Below are 22,164 nucleotides of genomic sequence, written 5' to 3'. Positions count from 1 at the left end.
TCTTGGTCATAATATCATGTTCTTACCTTCTCTCCATGATGTCACATACAGTTGACATTCATCCAGCTTCATTGTGACATAATATCACATTCTTGTACTTATGAATATGACACCATTTATTGTTCTACTCCACTTCTGGTAGAAAACAGATTATTTATATTGTTTATTTTAAGTAATTCTTCTTTGCCTTTTAGGGAGGCCTATAAACAATAATCAGTAGACATTTTCAAATATAAAAATCTAACATAGAAAAGTAAGAACTTAATAGAGTGCTATAAAATATAATTAAAATATAATTAACTGAAAAATCAGATCAATGTCATAGACCCAGATGGAAACACCAAGAGCTAAAGATGATGGGGTAAACAAAAAGCACATACATAGAAAAGCTCTGATGTTGGATTGTGCCACTCACTTCATCCTAGCCAGGAGATGGCTAATTCTCTGGCCAAGGGATTGGATCAAGAGCTGGCCTGTGATTCATTGATGTAATCAGAGCAAATCTTTGGCCTGAGCCAACAGAACAAAGTGTTCCCTTTCCCTTGGACTTTAACTTGGGTCTTGAATGTTATGCTAGAGCTCTAGACTTGCATCAAGTAGAGCCCAGACAAGAGAGTAATAGAATCCTGAGATCCTGGAGAGAATTATCGGGGATTGATCAATTCATTGAGTAAGTATTCCCCCTCTAGCTTTAAACCAGTTAAATGTGATCTTGGTTTGGTTCCAGGTTTTCACCTTCAATCAGAGCCCTAACTATAAATAGGCATTCACTCTTTTTTCTGGTTTGTTTTACCTTATTTATGGTAAAGGTGCTGAACAGACAGGTTACAGTTACATAAGTCAGGTATCGAGTACATTTCTTTTTGTACAATGTCATCCCTTCTCTCATTTTCTCCTAATTCTTTTTCCTCTTGGCCCCCTCCCCCACAAGTTGTACAATGCATTTTCAATACAATGTCTGGTGAATATCACTGCTGAATTGGTTCACCCTTTGTCCCACCATTTCTATGCTTCCCTTTCCCCTCTCCAAATCAGAAAAACTTACCTCCAAGACAAAAGGTACAGATATCAAAAACAACAACAAAAGGGAAAAATAGAAAAAAGAAACACAAGGCTGGGATGTAGCTCAGTGGCAAAGCGCTTGCCTAGCAAGTGCAACGTCCTGGGTCTGATCCCCAGTACCAAAAAAGAAAAGACAAAAAAAAAGAAAAGAAAAGAAAAAAGAAACACAAAAAGTATTTAAAAAAAAACAAACCTTATTTCCATTTCTTGGAGTTCATTTCAATAGTCATCTTTTTATCTGCTCATGTGCACATAGTTATTGAGCCTTGTGATCCTCTCCTAAGAATATGCTCCTTTGATCTTATTATGTGAATGTTTAGAGTCCTGTTTAAATTTTCATGTTCAAGCATAATTTTTTGTCTTTTACTATCCATTGGGTTTACTTGTAGATTTATAGGCATATCCTAATTATTACAAATGAAGGAAACATGCAGTCTATGTTTCTTTGGTTCCAGCTAACTTCTCAATATATTTTTTTCCAAGTCCTTCCATTTCCTTACAAATGGGACAATGTCATTCTTTCTGATGGGAGCATAGAATTCCATTGTGAATATATGCCATATTTTCTTAATCCATTCGCCCACTGAAGGCTATCTGGGTTGATTACTCTTATGTATCATTCAATTTCCTCTTTGATGGCTTCCAAAAGAAATGGTAGAGATCCAATTTATTCCCTATACTAACTCCCATCTTGTGGCTAATCTTCATCCTGGATTTCTGAGTAAACTTGCAACATGGACCTAGGAGACTGACTCATAGCTCCTAGGGCATCAGCATTCAAATCCTCTTCTCTGTTGCATCCCAGGTGACCTATCTTCATTTCACAAGCTTTTGCATTCTTCTGTCCCTGGCTCATTCTGTGGACCCTTAAATTTAATATATTGTTTTAATTAACCTTAGCAGCTAAACTCAGAGAGCAATGATTGCATCCGAGTGGGAGATTCTGTGATTAAATTTGGAAAGGTACCATATTTAAAGTGAAGAAATGCTAGCGAATTTCAATTATTTCTACTTTTGAGTCTGAGGAGGTGTCTAACACTGAAAATTGCCACCAGGAAGAAAGGAGATCCCACTTGCTTACATCTCTGTAGATTGTCTTGCTGGAATTTCTCAGCCCTCTCCCACTGAGGTCTTTCCACTGACTTCTTTTTTAGATATAATATACTAGGCCCTACACGCTGGGTAGAGCACTATCTATGGCATTGTTAGATATTTTACATAGAGAGAAGCTACCTTCATTTGAAACTAGATTGAAAATCTCTTCCTTCAAGTTTACTATTGTTCCTAGTCCCATTATCTGGGATCTGGAATCAGATATTTGAAAAAAAAAAAAAAAAACCTCATGGTTTAAGTTCTAATGCTTCTTTCCAGTCTTTATCATGCTTTGCTCTTGGTGATTCCTCCCAGATGACACACACGTGCATAAAATTTAATTAGATCTTACAAACTGGCAGTCTATAGGGCCACAGACTTGCATCATTTCATCTTTGAAATAGATATTTTTACTTTAGTCTTTTAAATATATTTTTATTGTGAAGATACTTACAAAAGGGTTACAGTTATATAAGTAAGGTAATGAATACATTTCCTTTTGAGTATTGTTACTCCCTCTGTTTTTCCCCTACCATTTCTTTCCTCCCCACCTCCCCAACTTCTCCCTCCCCGCCCCCAGGCTGTAAAGTTCGTTTTCAACATAGTGTCTTGTACATCTCATTGTTACAATGGTCAACCTGTATCCTTATTTCAGGATTTTGTTATTTCCCCTTCCCCTCCCCAAATTAGAAAAATGTATCTACAAGATGCAGAGTACCAAAATCAAATACAGTGAAAACAGGGATTATACCAGGGGGGAAGAACATACAAAAGAAACAAAAAAAAATCACACAGTACAATATAAGTACATTAAAAACAACAGCAACAGAGATAAAACCTCTGTGTCCCTATCTTGGGGTTCATTTCTCTTAGCATCAGGTTATAGGGTCATATGTTCATAGCTTTTGACCTTTTCTGCTTGTCCTAGACATATGCGAGTTATGCAATCCATTTTTAAATGTTCTCTTTCTGTAGGCACTTAATATCAGGAGATGCTACATGGCAATTTCCACTTGAGGATTCTCTTGAAATATCATCACGGGCAGCACCCAAGCCCATAGCTCCTCACAGCAACAACAGCCTGAGCAAACTCCTAACTTCCTCCTTTTCTTAAAACTGGTCCACACCTTTCTCCCACTGTACTCCCAAGAAGATAGCATGACAGAAAGAAAGCCAGTAGATGAAAGATACTGAGCTACTGAGCTACATATCTCAGTAGACAACAGAGTTAATCTGGGTAGAAAGCACTTGGAAAAGGCACAAAACACACACAACGCAGTTTTCTTACCAGGATCAGACAGCTGAGACATTTATACTCTCGCTACTAAAAAATTTGTGAGGATGCCCCAAATGGCCGATTGTAAATTAGATTTGTGGGCATGAAAATGCTTCAGGAACTAAAGAAACAAAAACATACCATGCCAAACACTGGTGACTCACGCCTGTAAATCCTAGTTTCTCAGGAGGCTGAGATCTGAGAATCACAGTATGAAGCCAGCCTAGGCAGAAAAATCCATGAGACTCTTAGCTCCAATTAACCAGTAAAAAACCTGGAAGTGGATGCTTACCTCAGGTGGTAGAGCACCAGCCTAGGGTGAATAAAAAGTCAAGTAAGAGTATGAAGCTCAGAGTTCAAGCCCCAGATCTGGCACATGTGCATGAGTGCACGCACATGCACACACACACACACACACACACGCACACACACACACACACACACACACACACACACACACACACCACAAATATACACACACACACAAAACACAAACAGGCACACAGAACAGACCCATAAAGTGTCAAACTTCAAATCATTGCTCTGGCTTAATCAAAACAATTCAGACCAAAGCCAGATTTTGGAACATGAGAATTTGTAACTGGCTCTTTATAATAATTCCGTTTTTATTGTGTTACATTGTATACAGACACTCCTTTCCCAGACATGAAGAATCTGATTGAGTAATTTAGGTTACTTCATCTTCTCCTAATGAAAGCAAGTTCTTATCAACGGAAGAATTCACTTTTGGAGAATCTGTGACATTGTTTCCAGATGTGTGCTTTCCAGAAAGGAGCCGGCCAGAACCAGAGCAACCCATGCCAAGGTGTGAGGGCCAACACATGAAAGCAAGCTCATGGGCTGTCTTTCACTCCAGGAGGACCCTGGCTTCTCAGACTACTTTGATGTCATCTCTCTCGGTTTATTGTGTGGTATTTTATTTTACAAGCAGGAGGAAACATCTGGGAGATTTCTTTCAGCTGGCTTTGCTCTTTTAGGTAGTGTTTGAGAGTGTTGCTTAGAAAAAGCTCTGTTGGAGGTTGCCAGTGACAACACACATGCTGGCTTTCTATTTCTAATGTTCTTTTGCACTGTTCCATTGCCTGTCCCAGCCATTTTTGTTCTCTTCAAACACTGAGGAAATTGAAAGACAACTAATGAGTTTGGGTGACAATGCTCTGCCTAGTGGAATACTTAACACCGTATCTAATTATTACTCAGGGGGTGGCATGAGGGGAGGTCCCAATTGTTTCAGTTAGACTTCCTTGATTTATACATCTATCCAGCTTGTTAAACACCTATCATTTTTCTCCCCAATAGAGATTTATTTTTTTTCTAGGCCATTACTATATCAGGAAACAAAGGCCAGGATATCAAAATTCACATTTGTAAAGCTACCGTGACCACACTAACATATAACGAAGTAAGACTTTGTTTCTCCTTACATTGTTTTTAAAGTACAGACTCTTTATACTTGATTCTCTTTTGTTTTTTTTTGTTGAATTGGTTGGTTTGGATGGGTTTTTTTTATTGGTTGGTTGGTCTGGGGGATTTGTGGTGGAATTTTTTTTTCCACTATACCAGAATTTGAATTCAATGTCTCACCCTAGTTTGATTTCCTTGCTAGGCTGGTGCTGAACCACTTGAGCCATACCTTCAGCCCAGCTTTTTGCTGGTTAATTGGAGCTGAGTATTATAGACTCTTCTTCTCAGGCTAGCTTCAAAACCTCAGTCTTGAGATTGGCCTTCTGTGTAGCTAAGATTTCAAGTATAATCCTCCCCATCCTGAGATTTGAGTTCAGGGCCTAGGCACTGTCCCTGAGTTTTTCTGCTCAAGGCTAGCACCCTACCACTTGAGCCCCTGCTCCACTTCTGTATTTTATGGTGATTAATTGGAGATAAGAAATCCACGGACTTTTCTTTCTGGACTAGCTTTGAACTGTGATCCTCAGATCTTAGTCTCCTGAGAAGGTATAATTGCAGGCATGAGCTACTAATGCCAAGGCCAAGGTCATATGTGATTCTTAATGACTATGTCTATGTACTCTTCTGCTCCTTTGCTACAATTTTTCTCACTCTTTGAATTGAAGCCCCTTAGGTTCATGCCAACTCTCATTAGGTCAAAGATAAAGTAACATATTCATGGAATTAGAATGTGATGATTTTTTTTAACTTTGGACCAGAGTATATGTAAATGAGAAGCTCACTGTTTGCAATACTGCACAACCACCCACAGGTGTTGTAAAGCATTTGAAATTCCAGCCCTATAGTTCCTGAAAGTTACAGGTCAGAAAATGTATTCTCCTACCCTTGTTTCTCTAGTAGTTACCATGTTCACTGCACCGTGGTGAAACTGTCACATAGTCAATGCTTAACAAACATCCTTAAATCAAAAAGGAAAGCATAAATTCTAGCTTGTCCTTTAGCAGGATAAAATACTTGGATATACGAATTATAGTTCTTCTAGCATAGTATAATTCAATATCCTAGTCATCAATAATTTTGCATGACTTCAACCAGATCTTGACTGTGTGCCAATTATCAGCTCCATGAGCCATAAAGGAGTTGGGGTTACAAAAGTGATGGAGAGCTGAGTTTACCAACAAAGACTAGAAACTCCCCCTTCCAGGTCACAGAGGACATTATTAATGAGGGTGGAAATGACCTAGTGAACCTTATTTTTAAAAACACAACCACTTGAGATTTGAGCCCTTGTTTAGCATGGCTCCAGATGCCAACAAAATCAGCTTCTCTCCCCTTTGGCCTCACTAGGCCCTTACACTATTTCACTAATAGATTGTTTAACTTTTGGAAATAAATCTCGCTGGAACCAGAGAAAGAATGCAGCTTCCTCTTATAGAAGATCCTTTCTTCTAATGTTTGCTTGTATTCAGTGGGTATCCTTCGCAAATGTTCACAATAATCACAGAAATCCACTAAGCTTTAAGCCTGGCCCAGCTGAGATAATAGTGCTCCTAACCAGAGCAGCCCAACCATGGAACGCTGGCTATTCTTGTCTCAAGAGTCTTGGCTCGTCTCATAATGAAATATACCAAGGAATATTTGTTGTCTATAGTCTGCAGAGCAAAACCCCAAACTGCAAAACAGATAGAAGAAAATCTAAGATATGTAATGTTAGAGGAGACAATCCTTCTGGGGCTGAGGTAATAGAAAAAAATCAGGAAAGAAAGTAAAGGTGTTCCTCTGTTGCTTTACAAAAAAATTCAAACTCCTTACATTGGCCTGAGAAGGCAGACATAATGAGTTTACCTCGAATATCTGCTCTACCAATACCACCTTTTTTCTGCAACAGGTCTAGGCTCTGATCCTCAAATGCATCAGGCCAATCTAAGGCCTTTGTAATGGCATAGAATACTGTTGTCATACATGAATGACTAGTCTGCATCATGCAGGTTTCTGCTTTAATGTCACCTCCTCAGAGGAGCTTTCCTGGACCACCCCCATCTCATGCACTCCAGCTGCACCTGAACTTGCAACCGGACCACTGTCAGAAGTTATCTCATCTGGTTTCTCCCAGGAGAAAGTACGCCTTATCAAAGCAAGGCCTTGAGATCTATTCACCACTGTGTTCCCAATAGATGATGCAGAGCACGTTTTCAATAAAAATTTGTTGGGTACATGAAAAATAAAGGAGACGCTTGCATACACAGAAGAACAAAGTTTGCTAAGCTCAGAAATAGAGCCAAAAAATTCAAAGAGGAAGAGCTAGGGAAATGCATCCCAAAAAATTGTAAGCATAGGAGCAGCACTCAAATTCTATGTCTCCATCAGAAAGAATGACATCGCCCCATTTGTTAGGAAATGGAAAGACTTGGGGAAAATTATATTAAGTGAAATAATCCATGTGCAAAGAAACATAGGTCCCATGGTTTCCCTTATTTGCGATAATAGTATATATCTGAGACAAGCAGAAAAGGTCAGATAAGATGATGTTGAGTTAAATGAATGCCAAAATAAGGACACAAGTGTTTTTTTTCTTTCATGCTATTGTTTCTAATCTATTTATAAGGTTCCACGTGATTTTTTTTGTTGCTTTGTATGTTCCCTCCCCCACGGTATAACCCCTGTCTTCACTGTATTTGATGTCGGTATAATTTGGGGAGGGGAAGGGAAAAAACAAAATGCTTAAATAGGGATACAGGTTGGCCCATTTCAACAATGAGATGTACAAGACGCTATGTGGAAAAATGAACTTTACAATTTAAGTGGAGCTGGGGGGGGGGTTGGGGGAGGAGAGGTAGTTATGGAGATGGGAGGGAAGGAATGGTAGGGGAAAAACAAAGGAGGCAGCAATGCTTGATAAGAAATGTACTGATTACCTTGTTCATGTGATTGTAACCCCTCTGTACAGTATTTTCACAGTAAAAACCTTATTTTAAAAGCAAGCAATCCCCACCTTTTCCTATCTGTACAGACAACTCATAGATTTTTATCTTGCCAGTGCCTCTTCCTTGAAAACATTTGTCTACAGACCTCTGTAGCCAACTTAGACGTCTATTTAACTTCTTGATCAGAAATATTCAGAAGGAATTCCTAATAGTCTTCCCTAGGCCCTGTTGCTCTGGCCATTTTTATAATATATGTGAATAAACAATTTCACCTTTTTGGTTAAAAATAAAGAAGCAGGACTCACAGGATTTCCTCCTTGGCTAGTCACACCTGCCCAGCTACCTGCTCTGTTTGATCTTGGCAATACAAGTTCAAGTGCAGCAGAGCATTTTAAAGGCAAAAGGAAATGGAACAAGAACCAACTGCTATTGCTTCTCCAGCCCAGCTCTGCACTATGCTCCTTTTCTACCAAATGCCTGGAGGGCACTACATACCAACTGGTCAGCCAAGGGTCCTGACTGCAGTGGGCCGGCTTGCTTGAGACCCTAGCAGAATAGCATGTTGGCCACAGTGAGTGGTCACTTTTTCCTCTTTCTCCAGCCAGATCCATTCATTCCTAGCTCCTGTCTCTTCCTTGGGAGCTAAAGTGGGAGAAAACGAACGAGAGAGTAACACTGTTCAAAAAGAAATGTACTCCTTACCTTACCTTAGGGAATGGTAACCCCTTCATACACCACCTTTACAATACAATGTTTTTAAAAAGAGGCTTTGGAAGAAGAATGTTTATTCCTATCAGAGAGCTAGAACACCCTAAACGTAGCCCTGGCTCCTATTTATTGGGAGCTAACCAGTTGAGTCAAGCTCTTCACCTATCTTACTTCATTAAAGTCTCACCACTCGGGGAAGCCGCAATCATTATCACCTATGCTTTTCAGAAGAGCAAGTCAAAGCTCAGAGAATGAAATAACCTGCTCAATGTCAGAAAGGCAAATGATGCCAGAATTTGTATATAAAATGAGGTTGGTGTTGTTCAAAATGCCTTAAAGAGTCACTAGCCACCGCCCCCCCTCTTTTTTTGAGGACTCCTTCTTTGCCTACTCCAGCCCCCAGAAAGACTTTAACATCCCTTGTAAAACAAACTAAACCCACCTGCGCCACACTCTGTGGTATGCTGCCCCCTAGTGGCTAAAGTCAATGTACTGCCTGTCTAGCAGCACCTACATTTTCAAGGCCCCCAAATGTGCTCTTACAGGATGGGAAGACATCCAAAGTTAAGGTCAAACCTGCAGGCAGTGGATGCTTGAAAATCATTCATCTGTAATTATTGAATGGCACATGAGAAACTGCATTCTCCTTTCCACTGACTCAGGATGAGGATAAGTATTCACAACTTGTGTGAGATAGTTCCTAATGAAACAGGCTTCATTCATCAGCTTTTGTTGTTAAAGCATTTCCTATTACTTCTCTTCCTACTGATAAGAGAGCAATAAAAGCTGTAATGTGTGTGGTAAGGCTGGGGGAGGTAACTGAGGTGGCTTCACCGCAAGTGGTTTTTTTTTAATATGTCTTTGAGAAAGAAAAATAAACTCTACAGTGGGTGCTATAATGAAATAGAAGGTAGGCCTGTAACACTCTTAAGAATTTCTCACATTTTCTTCTAAATTCAAAGGACGAAGGAGGACTTTATGGGAAGAATGGAGAGGCTGGTAATGATTCTCCAAAAAGCCTTGGTGGAAGGAAGCACAGGTAACAATTGTAAGTGAATTCGAGGCTGGATGGTTCATTGCTATGGCTTTCTTGAGGAATATGTGCATCAAAAAGCAGAACTTGAGGGGCTGGGAAGGTGGCTCAGTGGTAGAGCGCTTGCCTTGCATGCCTGAGGCCCTGAGTTCAACTCCTTAGCACCACATAAGCAAAAAGAAAAAAGCCGGAAGTGGCACTGTGGCTCAAGTGGTAGAGCGCTAGCCTTGAGCTGAAGAGCTGAGGGACAGCGACCAGGCCCAGAGTTCAGGCCCCACGACCGGACCCAAAAAAAAAAAAGCAGAACTTGGAAGTCATGTCAATACAAGGTTGTAAGAACTGCCCCTGCTGAATGAATTTACCAACCATTCCTTCTTCCTTCATTGAATCCACCAGTTGTTTGGATGATTTGTAGACACAGCAAAAAATAGGGCAGTACATTAGGCCAGACTACAGAGTTGGCAGAGTCTGTTTTTTTGTTTTGCTTCATTTTTTTGTTTTGTTTTGTTTTGTTTTGCCAGTCCTGGGGCTTGAACTCAGGGCCTGGGCCCGGTCCCTGAGCTTCTTTTGCTCAGGACTAGTGTAGTGCTCTACTACTTGAGCCACAGTGCCATTTCTGGCTTTTTTTTCCTGGTTATGTGATACTGAGGAATCCAACCCAGGGCTTCATGCATGCTAAGCAAGCACTCTACCACTAAGCCACATTCCCAGCCCCTGGCAGAGTCTGCATTTGCAATAATTCTGACTTGGACTCACTTCAAGGGTGCTTGCAAGTGCATGTTATTCCCAAAGCAGCAAACAATGGTGCAAAGGTTCTAGGTAACACGACATATGAAAGGTAGGGGCTGCTGGCTGGTGCCTTACATATTCATCCTCTCTGATACCCACGACTCAGCGGACATTTCAGTCCACATGGGGTGATGGACGCCTCAGGGCAACAGAGCAGGAGTCAGATCTGACAAGGAAGACTGCATGCATGTCCCCTGAGAACAGTGGACTGTACATGAAAGGCAACAACTGAGAGAATTTGATATTTTCTGATGAAGAGTGTGAAATTCATTCCAAATAAAGAAGATTTATGTGAAGGAGATAAATGAATGATGATGGTCCTGGGGCACAGGGATTGCAAAGTTTTCTCAACTAAAAGATGTCTGAATCTAGAGTTGTGTAGGCCTTCTTTTATGACTCTAGCTAACCATGTCACATAGGTCTAGTCAATAAAAAATAGAAATAGGGCTGGGGAGATGGCTCAGTGGTAGAGTGCTTGCCTTGCATGCATGAGGCCCTGAGTTCAATTCCTCAGTAGCACATAAGCAGAAAAAGCTGGAAGTGACGCTGTGGCTCAAGTGGTAGAGTTCTAGTCTTGAGCTGAAGAGCTGAGGGACAGTGCCCAGTCCCAGAGTTCAGGTCCCACAACTGGAAAAATGAGAAAGAAATAGAAACACCTGGTGAGAGAGTCAACTCCAAATGGATCAAAGACCTCTGAGTCAAGGCAGACACCCTGAAAACATTACAGGAAGGAATAGGAGAAACCCTAGGCCTCCTTGGCACAGGCTGAAATTTTCTTAAGAGAGACCCAGAAACACAACAAATCAAAGAAAGGTTGGAGAAATGGGATTGCATGAAATTGCAGAGCTTCTGCATGGCAAAGGACATCGCTAGTAAGATCAGTAGAAAGCCCATGGATTGGGAGAAGATCTTCACTAGCCATACAACAGACAAGGGTCTTATATCTAAAATATACCTGGAACTCAAAAAATTAAATCCCCCAACAACAAATCCTCAAAAAACAACTGCCCAATAAATAAGTGGGCTAAAGACTTAAAGAGAAACTTCTCTGAGGAGGAAAGAAGGATGGCCAATAGACACATGAAGAAATGCTCAACCTCTCTAACCATAAAAGAAATGCAAATCAAAATGACACTGAGATTCCATCTCAACCCAGTTAGAATGGCTATAATCAAGAACTCTAATAACAACAGATGCTGGAGGAGATGTGGACAGAAGGGAACCTTATTGCACTGTGGGTGGGAGGCAACAATGCTTGATAAGAAATGTACTCATTACTTTGCTCGTGTAATTGTAACCCCTCTGTATGGCATTTTCACAATAAAAACTTATTATTAATAATAAAAAATAATAAAAACTTACATGGGCCAAAAAAATAGAAATATCAGGTGAGGACATCCTTTCTTAAGTTAAAAGGTAAAGAAGAAGAAGAAGAAGAAGAAGAAGAAGAAGAAGAAGAAGAAGAAGAAGGAGGAGGAGGAGGAGGAGGAGGAGGAGGAGGAGGAGGAGGAGGAGGAGGAGGAGGAGGAGGAGGAGGAGGAGGAGGAGGAGGAGGAGGAGGAGGAGGAGGAGGAGGAGGAAGAGGAGGAGGAGGAGGAGGAGGAGGAGGAGGAGGAAGAGGAGGAGGAGGAGGAGGAGGAGGAGGAGGAGGAGGAGGAGGAAGAAGAAGGAGGAGGAGGAGAAGAAAAGGAGAAGAGAAGGAGAAGAAGGAGAATAGAAGGAGAAGAAGGAGAAGAAGGAGAAGAAGAAGGAGAAGGAGGAGAGAAGAAGAAGAAGAAGAAGAAGAAGAAGAAGAAGAAGAAGAAGAAGAAGAAGAAGAAGAAGAAGAAGAAGAAGAAGAAGAAGAAGAAGAAGAAGAAGAAGAAGAGAGGAAGAGCCTTCAACTTTATTTCAGACTTTTATTCACATCTGAAACACAGATTGAAGGCAGAGAGATTTTGCAGCCATCTTGTGACTATGAGGTGAACAGGCATAGACATGAAGGCTTACATGTTCAGGATGATGAAGTGAATCACATTGAGATCGCTAAAGTCTTGCACTGGCTGAATTTTTTGTGACACAGATAAACCCTAATGCCTAAGCCATTCTTATAAAGACTTCTATTGTTTATAACTAATACAAATCATTGTAGTTCAGGCTAAGATTCTTGACAGATTGTCTCAGCTCAAGATGCAGTAATACATTAGACTAGATAATTTAAACCGCAGAACATTATTTTTCTTACTTCTAGAGGCTAAAAGGGCAGAATATTTGGTACCTAGTGAGCTCTCTCTCCCTAGCCTCCTACTGGGGGACTCACATGGCCTTTCTTGGGTGTTTGTTCAGACAGAACAATCTTCCTCCTGTTCCCTTTTTTGTTCCCAGCACTGGAGCTAGAACTCAAGGCCTCACAACTCATTTGGCATTTTTGTGCACAGCTGTCACTCTACCTCTTGAGCAACACTTTCACTTCTGACTTTGTACTGGTTAATTGGAGATAAGAGTGTCCAGGATTTGTCTGTTCAGGCTGACTTCAAACAACAATCCTTAGAACTCAGCCTCCTGTACTGCTAGAATTCCGGTGTGAGCCACCAGCAGCTAGTTTCTGTCCTCTTTTGCAGAGACAAGAATGCATTCATAAGAACCCCGAATTCATGACTTCATTTAAACCTAATTGTCAGGGTTTCAGAGTGTGAATGGGACCAGGACACACAAGTAGAACCCAGAACTATCTACAAATCAATATTACGCATTAGTCATAGAACTGGACTGCTATTCCTTGAACCACAAAAAGGTGTTTTCACATGGTATAAACATAGACATTCTATGGGTTATTTTTGGAGCCAACCATCAAGGGTTAGCACTTGACTTATTTGAAAATTTATTAAAACTTATGTTACTCAGCTAAGCTATCTTAAAGAAATAGAAAGTAGTTTGATAGCAAGGATTCACCCAAATATTCAATTCATAGACTTTAATGTGAGCTATTGGTTTAAAAATAAAGCCACCCCTAGACCTACAGACAATGCCACTTCTTTCCTCACTACTGTAGACTCCTGTGAGGACTAGGGAAGAATCATCCATGCAGCAAATAGGCTGACTATTAGCAACTTACACAAACTGTGACTGCATACATTTTTTAAAAATGGATTCAAAAGTGTACTCTTGAAAATGTAATATGGCTGCAAAAAGTTAAGATGTGTTTTTGTTGATTCAATAGAAAGTATCTGGGTATCATTGAAAAAGAGGTATTTCTGGGATTGGCGGTGTGGCTTAAGTAGTAGAGCACTTGCCAATGAGTGAATGCATCAAGTACAAAGTTTGAGGCCGAGTCCCAGTCTCAGACATAAAGAGAGAGGGGGCGGGGAAGAGAAAGAGAGCGAGCCATTAGCATTACATGGTGATAGTAATTCACCATGGTTACTATAGACCATAATTATGCTTTGTGTTAATTTTTCTGCTACATAAATACTTCTATTAAGGTGGGCAAATGGAGACAAGAAGGGTGGGTGAATATAGTCATTATAGTCAATAGACATAGGTGAAAATAGACCTGGGGACCGTGGTAGAAGGTATGACACGGATCAAGCTTCACTGTACACATCAACTGACATTGAAGCCCTTTTGCACAGCTGCTTACAGATCATTTTAATAAGTTAAAATTAAGTAGCTAAACAAATGCAACAAACGAAATCAGTGGGAACAATTTAAAATGTTTCCCTGGACTTTTGAATGTTTTCATCCGTAACAGCTGTAGAGAACGCTATATTTTTTATCATTTCCCTTTCACGGTCACAAAACTAACCATCAGCAGTATATAAGAACCCACTAGGCTTATAACCTAAGGCCTTAGGCTCCACAGGAGTTTGTGGGGTTTTGTTTTTCTTTTAATTTAGTAACCTAACCCCTTTCCGCTTTTCCAGCTGAGATGCCAGTGGGGTTTGAACATAGGATACAGGTAATATTTAGTTGTTAAGTAGAGAATACATCTAGTTTTGGGCATCAGAAATTATTCCTGGGCAGAAAAATGGGTTTTGAGAGACTCAGAACACTTAGAAATCTTTTGCTCTCTTTGAAAAGGTGAGAACATTTTTTAAATCATGCCATAGTTCAGCTAGATCTAGTATGCCACACATAGACATAGCAAGTTCCATCCCCTACAGCCAATAATTAATTCCATGCTTTGTACAATACCAATGAATTATTGAGGCTCCCAGAGATGAGGAGCCTGTCTTTCTCACAGGGAGCCCTGTACACACACACACACACACACACACACACACACACACACACACACACACACACACACACTTTTGTCCTGTACACATACACACACATACACACATACACACTTTTGTCCTGTACACATACACACACATACACACATACACACTTTTGTCCTGTATACCACACACACACACACACACACACTTTTGTCCTGTACACACACACACATACACACTTTTGTCCTGTACACCACATACACACACACACACACACACACACACACACACACACACACACACACACACACTTTTGTGCAGCACCTTCTCTGAAGCATGAGAGAGATGGTGAATTTTCTGTTGATCTCTGAAAACTATCCTTGGAGTCCAGAAGAAAACAAGTTGTTTTTTTAATGATCACTCTGGAATGATTTAGAGCTCTGCATTATGAACATGCACACATCTAAGTTCACCATTTCTCAGTAGACTTGAGGAAGTGATAGAGGATACCTGGCTCCATTTCTTTCCCCAAGTTCCTTCTCCCTAGAGCCCTTCTCATTCCCTGGGAACTATAGAAAATACAAACTAATAGGATTTAAAAATTGAATGATTAAGTGGTGGCTCAGTTAGATATCCAGACTGCAATCTCTCCTTTTTAGTGGTTTAAGAATATCCACATAGAAATGAATCCTCTAAAGTTGAGGGGAAAACAAAAACAGAAAGACAGGAGGGAGGGAGAGCAGGAAGATCAAAAGAAAAGCAGAAGAAAGGAAAGGAGGAAGAAAGAGAAGTAGAACAACCAAACAGCCAATGACAGAAGATGTGAGTTTTACTGATTTATTTTCTGATAGTTAGATCATTTTAATGCCACAATTTAAATCATGCTATGAGTCCTCGAGTCTCCACTTTTATCTAAGAAGACTTCAGCATCATTCCCCCTGGATTTCTGTCTTACAGTCAAAGCTGTCATCACTGGGACTCTGTTCATAACTCAAACTTCGCTACTGTATATTCTTCACGACACTTGCATTAACCCTTAAAATGATGAGTCCTACATGTACACCTTGCCTTATTGTTCCCTGAGAATTTTGCTTTATCTGATAGAAAAATGCCAAATCATGTACTCTTAACCTTATATAAAATATCTGATAGTGGCATAAAAGAGGCGATAATAACAGTCTGGTGAAATTAACTTCTAGGCCTGTTTATACTATGGTGTCTGAATTGAAATTTTTCTTTACAAATAGACATTATATTTTATTATAGAGTATTTTATTATTCCCAAAGAATTTCAATGTGCAGCTGGGAATAAAAACAAACCTATGAACTATCTCTTTAAAGAAATAGGTAAAGATAGAAGTGGTTGATATTTGGCTTCATTTATGTTAAAAAATATTATTCTTGTCTGTCCAAATCTTACTTAATAGTACATGCCATTTCAACATATTTTTTTCACCTATAATGAGGATGAACGCTTTGAGGAAGGGTTGGTTTATGGCTTTTATTCTGTGCTTATGAAATACATTGTACTGAAAATTCTAGAGAATTAAATCCATAATTCATTCTTCTAACAAGCACCACCTGCAAAACAACTTCCGTGGCTCCTATTTGTAACTTCCTTTTGGGTTTTTATCTCAGAGGAAGATCCTGGAATCACAAAATATTAATTTGTGGCATCTAAAGGTGTTATTCAGTCACAATAAAAGAAGGGACTTTTGCTCATATGTAGAAGTTGAAATGAGTGTTTATGCCATCAGTAATCCATAGTTTGAGAACCATACAAAGCTAATTCTCTCCTAGAGTAGTATAACTTTCTTCAAGATCAGTTGAATGAGAATTTCCACCATTAGACCCCACACTTTCTGAACCCTGTGTTTTCTGAGCAGTAATTTTGCAGCCTCGGTAGCTTGTATGATCTTAACAATTGTTACAAAATGTTGAGCAGACTTTTCTGCTGACACAGACCCAAGCCTCCCACAACCTATAGTAGACAGGCATGTGACTCATAAGCAATCGGAGACCAGAGGTTTTCTCTCTTGAGGGTTTGGTAAGTGCCAGCTGAATCCGCTAATAACTGTCACCATTCCCCAAGATTAACCCCACTTTGCACAAGGAGCAAGGACAGGAGGGAAGAAGTCAGACCTTCACAACTTTTTTGACTTGAACAGGACAGATGCATAACTCTGGTCTCTCCTTTCTGTAAGGAGAGAAGTTGCTTCCTCACCAAAAATACCAAGTACTAAAAGGTGTTAGTTGAGTCTCCTTTAGAAACTGTGATGCCTTTAAAATGGAAAGATGGATGTTGCATTCTCTAACCAAATATTTACTCATGAGGTACACTAGCTTTTTACCACTAATGTCTATGTTAGTTGAGTTGAAGAGATTTAGAGAGAGGAGACAGAGGACCGAAGTGGCAAGGAGATAATCTATGTGACTATGAGCCACACAGTGCCAATACCACACCTAAAAGGACATCTAGCTAGAGAGAGGTCCCCAGCAGGGTGGAGCTGGAGGCTGCACCATGCCCACAGAATGGAGAAGCTTGGATAAAGTCAGTGCAAAAGCTCAGCAGGGTATTGCCACATACTCCCAGAGAATGTAAACAAGAGCTAATGAGAGGTCTTTCATGGTGAGTCACAGACCGGACTCCAGAGCTAACTAATGCCGGCTCCCTCCTGCAAAAAAAAAAAAAAAAAAATCAGAGCACACAGTGAGAAATTAATTTTCATTCCTACTTATTTTTTTTTAAATGGCATTGGTCTTTGCATCATGAATTCTTCTTTCTTAACCTGGCACCAATAAAATAGAATCCAAAATTCAGAGAATTGGAAAGGTCAAAAACTAGACTAAGTTTCGTCCCTCCTTTCAGTCCCTGAATTGGGAAAGACAATAACATGGAATACTACATTGGAAATGAGCCAGGTTCTTATCTGGGTTTAATTGGTTTGGAATGGCCAGAAAGGTACAGATTCTGACCATATCACTATGACACAAGGGTGTAGCTAAAGTTGGTAACTGGAAAAATAATCAACCAATTCTTGTTAATACCATTCCAAGTTCACCATATATATGTTTCCTGTAATAAAAGTGTCCATTCATTGGGGGTGGGGAAACAATTTTGGTCTCTATAATCTTGGTGACAAAAACTGAAGTTCTGTTGGAAGGATGATTTAATTGCCTTCAACTCAATATTTCTTTATTTTATTTAATCCTGTGTATGTACATATGTGGATTATGTGTAGATCTACATGTGTGTGCTGTTTTATCTTATAAGATGTTAATATCCAGGTAGGATAGTGTGGGAAATAAATGCTTAGAAAAAGACATTTGTACTGTATAGTGTAAAATGATGTACATTAAGGTCATGAGTCAATGTGATTATCTACTGTGTTCACATTTTCATATTTCATTATTATATTATCATCATGGGTAATGAAAGTAACTTTAAAAGGATTATCACTGATAAAAACATAACTAATCTTTATTGATGCTATATGCCTTTTGAAGATTTCACTAAGGTATTCTATGTGTATTATCCTTCATCTTCTCAAGCATCCTCTGAGGCGGCCACTATTTATATTCCAGGATTACAACTCAAAAGATGGAAGCTCAGTCTACACAACTGGTGAGAAGCTTTTAAGCCACGACTGTCAGATTCATTCAAGTTCTGGTCTGTACCTCCAATAGATATTACTCTGTGTTAGTATTTTTCTCTACACTCTTGTGGGAAATTATCCAAACTATAATTGTACCGTTCCTAATAAGCACACTGAAAAATCAGTCATAGCTACGAACCTTGGAGCAATTAAAATTATCCTGCTTTTGCAGGTTAAATAACGATGTAAGGATCTGGGTAGTGAGCCCAATAATGATTTGAAATCAATATGAACTACAAGAGAAAGGCCAGAGGTTGAGCAGCTGTCTGCTATGGAAATGTTAAGATTCCTCTGGGTGGCATATTCCCTGAGTCTCTGCGTGTGTTGAGGGGTGGAGTGGGTATGAGAAGAATATTTATCTTCAATATACTCTGAGTATGAGAAAATTGGTTGCAGATGGCTCACAGCTGTGAAGAAAACCTTTCTTTCATTTGAAACTTGTTATAAATCTGTTCCTTAAACTACCTGCTCCAATGACTTTTAATTTAGAGGATGTCGGGTAAGTCCCTGTGTATGACCCTCATATATCATCATGAAAGTGGAGGGGTGGTTGAGGCTGGGAGCCCCTGGGAGAACCCCTAGATTTATCGAAGGGCTCAGTTACCACAGTAACTTTGGGGGCTTGTTTGAACACAGGCTTTTATTGATTATCACCATTGTAAAGACGAAATTAATTTTTATGCACAGTGGATTTGAGGGAGAAAAACATCCCCTTTGGCTGGAATTATAGCTTCTCTTAATAAATCTGTGTTTGAAGTAATGGACTTTTTCTGAGGCAATGTTGGAAAGGGGAAACACTATTCTGTAAGTTAAAGAAATTTAGATTGATATGGAAAGGTATAAATTTGGTGGTCTAGCAGTTAAATTTCTTTTCTCTATAACCAAAAACCACCACAGCTTGAAGCAATGTCTAGGAACCCATTTGATGGAAGGATAATCGGATAAAACTAGAGATCTCTAATTTTATAGTATAAATTAATGACTCTCATCTTTGGAAAACCATACACTTTTTCAAACTATGTTTTAGTATCCTACAGATTTTTTAATTAAGCCCTACAAACTAATAGTATACTTCAAGTAAAGCACTTTTTTAAAAGTTGGATGTTAGAATTATTACAGCATTGCTAGTTTGGGGAGAAGGGAATTGTTTGTTTGGGATTTGTTTTCCTATACTTGGCACCCTGACCACTTGAAAGTCTTGAAGGATATTTTTTGGATGGACCTGTCTGTCAGCAGTACCCCCCTCCATCTAACTCAGCCAACACATCTTTGCTTCTCAGAGAACTTCCTGTGAAGGCAGCAGACATTGCACATCCTTGAGAACAAGGTAAATAAAATGATCTAGATCTACAAAACAAAATCTCAATGCAAATCACTTCCAACATGTCCTATTATAAATAGGCCAAGTAAAACTCAGCCAAAGGACTCCCCAACGTGGGGGAACAAAGTAGCCACAAACTAGCCAAAGCACTGCCCCTCCCATAGCAATCCCACTCAAAGATTCTCCCAGCATTCACCCGCATCACATAGGCATCAGCAGTTTAAACCATCAAAACCATGAATGAAATTAGAAATGCTGAGCAATCACAACAAAAATAGCTCTTTTTGTAACACAAAGGTTTGAAGAGAGTTGTATCCTGAAATTCACTGGATGTATATTTTCATCAATGAAATTCCTCCAGAAATACCCTCAAAGCATAATAAAAGTATTGACTTTACCAGATAAATCTCCCCAAATATGTTGAATTTATCTTCTCTATTTTATATTTCTTTATTTTATGGCCAATGTGGCTATTTTGATAGTAGAAATGGACTTAAGATATAAAAATCTTTAAGCATGTGATACCATCAGAATGCTCGATAGGAAATGTACTCATTACCTTACTCATGTAACTAACCCCTCTGTACAGTATCTTTTATATATATATATATATATATATATATATATATATATATATAAGAAATGTACTCATGATCCGATTTATGTAACTGTAACCCCTCTGTACATCACCTTTACAATAATTTTTTTAAATCTTAAAAAAAAGAAATGAGTTGTACTTATTCAAAACCAAGTTATAATGATGACAGAATGATTTTGTCACATTTTGTAGAAAAGGTACTAACCTCCATCTCCTTATCTCTCCCACTATAATATCTGTTACTATCAAGATGCCATCTTACAGAAAAGATGACACAATGTATGTCCAATACTTCAAATTTTAAAGTACCTATAAATTACTAGAGGATTTTATTAAAGTACAACACCTAATTCAGTAGGTTTAGATAGGGTCTACGATTTTCTATTTCTAACAAGTTAGTGGTACTGATGATTCTGATGTTGTAAGGAACCGAATTTCTGGTTTTTGGAATGGTGGAAAATAAGTAAAGAAAGTTTTTTTTAACAGAGAAGGTGGCATCAGCATAAAACCCAACTACTCTGACATCTAAATGGCCATCTAACTATTTCTTTTTTGAGCTTTTTTATTGTAAAAATAGTGTACAGAGGAGTTACAGTTACATGAGTAAGGTAATCAGTACATTTCTTATCGAACATTGTTACCTCCTCCTTTGTTGTTCCCCTACCATCCCTTCCCTCCCCACCTCTCTACCTTGCCCCTACCCCCAAGTTGTAAAGTTTGTTTTGTACGTAGTGTCTTGTACATCTCATTGTTACAATGGGTCAACCTGTATCCTTGTTTCAGCATTTTGTTTGTTATTTCCCTTCCCCTCCCCAAATTAGAAAAATATATATACAAGATACAGGGCACCGGAATCAAATACAGTGAAAACAGAGGCTATACCATGGGGGAAGAACATACAAGAGAAAAAAATCACATAGTACATTTTAGATAGCAAGAAAGATAAAACAAGTTGTGTCCCTATCTTGGGATTCATTTCACTTAACATCATCTTATATGGTCATATATACATAGCTTTTGACCTTTTCTGTTTATCCTACACATGTACTAGTTATTGCAAATAAGAGAAACCATGGGACATATGTTTCTTTGGGCCTGGCTTACTTCACTTAATATAATTTTTTCCAACTCTTTCAATTTCCTAAGAAATGGTGCAATGTCATTCTTTCTGTTGGAAGCCTAGAATTCCATTGTATATCTATACCACATTTTCTTGATCCATCATCTACTGAGGGGTATCTGGGTTGGTTTCATATCTTAGCTATGGTGAATAATGCTGCAATAAACATGGCTGTGCTGGTAGCTTTAGTATAGCCTTGTTTGTGATTGTTTGGATAAATGCCCAAAAGTAGGATTGCTGGGTCATAGGGGTTCTCTATATGGAGTATTTTGAGGAACCCCCATACTGCTTTCCAAAGTGGTTGAACGAGTTTACATCCCACCAACAATGCAGTAGGGTTCTCTTCTGGCCACATCCCCTCCAGCATCTGTTGTTATTAGATTTCTTTATTAAGCCATTCTAACTGGGGTGAGGTGGAATCACAATGTTGCTTTGATTTGCATTTATTTTATGGCCAGAGAAGTTGAGCATTTTTTCATGTGTCTATTGGCCATTCTTATTTCCTCTTCAGAGAAGTTTCTCTTTTAAGTCTTCAGCCCACTTATTTATTGGGCAGTTGTTTCTTTGTGGATTTGTTGTTGGGGGATTTAGTTTTTGAGTTCTGAGTATATTTTAGATATGAGATCCTTGTCCAATGTATGACTAGTGAAGATCTTCTCTCAATTCATTGGTTTTCTATTGATCTTGCTAACTATGTCCTTTGCCATGCAGAAACTCTGCAATTTCATGCAAATCCATTTGTCCAACCTTTCTTTGATTTATTGTGTTTCTGGGTTTTTATTAAGAAAATTTCAGCCTGTGCCAAGGAGCCCTAGAGTTTCTCCTATTCCTTCCTGTAACGTTTTCAGGGTGTCTGCTTTGTCATTGAGGTCTTTGATCCATTTGCTTTTGATTCTGGTGCAGGGTGATATATGAGGATCTAGCATTAGTTTTCTATAGATGTTTAACCAATTTTGCC

General features: G+C 39.2%; 1 long non-coding RNA gene across 2 annotated transcripts; it reads left to right on the top strand.

The window, feature by feature from the left end:
• Positions 1–593: 593 nt before the first annotated feature.
• Positions 594–18,862, top strand: LOC138820707 (uncharacterized). 2 transcript variants are annotated; one of them, XR_011369957.1, is made up of 3 exons: positions 594–670; positions 9,450–9,526; positions 18,097–18,862. It is a non-coding gene; the product is annotated as an uncharacterized lncRNA (long non-coding RNA). The 2 variants fall into 2 exon arrangements; XR_011369956.1 differs by having other exon boundaries at positions 9,450–9,535.
• The last annotated feature ends 3,302 nt before the right edge of the window (positions 18,863–22,164 follow it).

Source organism: Dipodomys merriami, unplaced genomic scaffold, assembly GCF_024711535.1.
Source record: "Dipodomys merriami isolate MVZ:Mamm:240054 unplaced genomic scaffold, mDipMer1.0.p SCAF_9, whole genome shotgun sequence".
NCBI lineage: Eukaryota > Metazoa > Chordata > Mammalia > Rodentia > Heteromyidae > Dipodomys > Dipodomys merriami.
Note: the sequence above shows the minus strand (reverse complement) of the source record. Positions and strands in the feature narration are given on the sequence as shown.